Source organism: Arachis ipaensis, chromosome B10 (genome assembly GCF_059453495.1).
Source record: "Arachis ipaensis isolate K30076 ecotype BB chromosome B10, ASM5945349v1, whole genome shotgun sequence".
NCBI lineage: Eukaryota > Viridiplantae > Streptophyta > Magnoliopsida > Fabales > Fabaceae > Arachis > Arachis ipaensis.
Window position 1 is genome coordinate 125270927 of NC_142435.1, and position 2059 is coordinate 125272985.

A 2059-nucleotide genomic window follows, 5' to 3' on the forward strand; every position below is an offset into this window, starting at 1 on the left:
TGGAGAGAAGCTTTTGCTGCTTCCTCTCCATGGTTGCAGAGGGAGATCCTTGAGTTTTGAATACAAGGGAGTTCTCATTCCATTGAAGGACTATTTCACCTCTGTCAACATCAATCACAGCTCTTGCTGTGGCCAGGAAAGGTCTTCCTAGGATGATGGATTCATCCTCTTCCTTTCCAGTATCCAGGACTATGAAATCAGTAGGTATGTAAAGGCCCTCAACCTTTACTAATACGTCCTCTACTTGTCCATAAGCCTGTTTTCTTGAGCTGTCTGCCATCTCCAGTGAGATTTTAGCAGCTTGCACCCCATAGATTCCCAGTTTCTCTATTACAGAGAGGGGTATGAGGTTTATTCCTGAACCAAGGTCACACATAGCCTTAAAGATCATGGTGCCTATGGTACAAGGTATTATGAACTTTCCAGGATCCTGTCTCTTCTGAGGCAATGTCAGTTGATCCAGATCACTTAGTTCATTGATGAACAAGGGAGGTTCAACTTCCCAAGTATCAATGCCAAACAATTTGGCATTCAGCTTCATGATTGCACCAAGAAACTTGGCAGTTTGCTCTTCAGTAACATCCTCATTCTCTTCAGAAGAGGAATACTCATCAGAGCTCATGAAGGGCATAAGGAGGTTCAATGGAATCTCTATGGTCTCTAGATGAGCCTCAGAGTCCTTTGGTTCCTCAGAGGGAAGCTCCTTATTGATCACTGGACGTCCCAGGAGGTCTTCCTCCTTGGGATTCACGTCCTCTCCTCTCCTCACAGGTTCGGCCATGGCGCTTATGTCAATGGCCTTGCACTCTCCTTTTGGATTCTCTTCTGTATTGCTTGAGAGAGTACTAGGAGGGATTTCAGTGATCCTTTTACTCAGCTGGCCCACTTGTGCTTCCAAATTTCTAATGGAAGACCTTGTTTCATTCATGAAACTTACAGTGGCCTTAGATAGATCAGAGACTAGATTTGCTAAATTAGAAGTGTTTTGTCCAGAGTTCTCTGTCTGTTGCTGAGTTGATGATGGAAAAGGTTTGCTATTGCTACACCTGTTTCTTCCACCATTGTTAAAGCCTTGTTGAGGCTTCTGATCCTTCCATGAGAAATTTGGATGATTTCTCCATGTTGAGTTATAGGTGTTTCCATAAGGTTCACCTAAGTAATTTACCTCTGCTATTACAGGGTTCTCAGGATCATAGGCTTCTTCTTCAGAAGATGCCTCTTGAGTACTGTTGGATGCAGCTTGCATTCCATGCATACTCTGAGAGATCATATTGACTTGCTGAGTCAATATTTTATTCTGAGCCAATATGGCATTCAGAGTATCAACTTCAAGAACTCCCTTCTTCATAGGCGTCCCATTACTCACAGGATTCCTTTCAGAAGTGTACATGAAGTGGTTATTAGCAACCATGTCAATGAGTTCTTGAGCTTCTGCAGGCGTTTTCTTTAGGTGAATGGATCCACCTGCAGAAGTGTCCAGTGACATCTTTGATAGCTCAGATAAACCATCATAGAATATATTCAGGATGATCCATTCTGAAAGCATGTCAGAAGGACACTTTTTGGTCAACTGTTTGTATCTTTCCCAAGCTTCATAGAGGGATTCACCTTCTTTCTGTCTGAAGGTTTGAACATCAGCTCTAAGCTTGCTCAGCTTTTGAGGAGGAAAGTACTTGGCTAAGAAAGCCGTGACCAGCTTATCCCAAGAGTTCAGGCTGTCTTTGGGTTGAGAATCCAACCATAATCTAGCTCTGTCTCTTACAGCAAAAGGGAAAAGCATGAGCCTGTAGACTTCAGGATCTACTCCATTAGTCTTAACAGTATCACATATCTGCAAGAATTCAGTCAAGAACTGAAAAGGATCTTCAGATGGAAGTCCATGAAACTTGCAGTTCTGCTGCATCAGAGAAACTAATTGAGGTTTCAGCTCAAAATTGTTTGCTCCAATGGCAGGAATGGAGATGCTTCTTCCATGTAAATTGGAATTAGGTGCAGTAAAGTCACCAAGCATCCTCCTTTCATTATTATTATTTTCGGCTGCCATCTCCTCTGCCTGTTC

At 42.8% G+C, this 2059-nt stretch overlaps 1 non-coding gene across 1 annotated transcript; it reads left to right on the forward strand.

Moving 5' to 3' along the window:
• The first annotated feature begins 1540 nt into the window (after positions 1-1540).
• On the forward strand, positions 1541-1648 carry LOC148581619 (small nucleolar RNA R71). The gene has a single exon (XR_015895883.1). It is a non-coding gene; the product is annotated as a small nucleolar RNA R71 (small nucleolar RNA).
• The last annotated feature ends 411 nt before the right edge of the window (positions 1649-2059 follow it).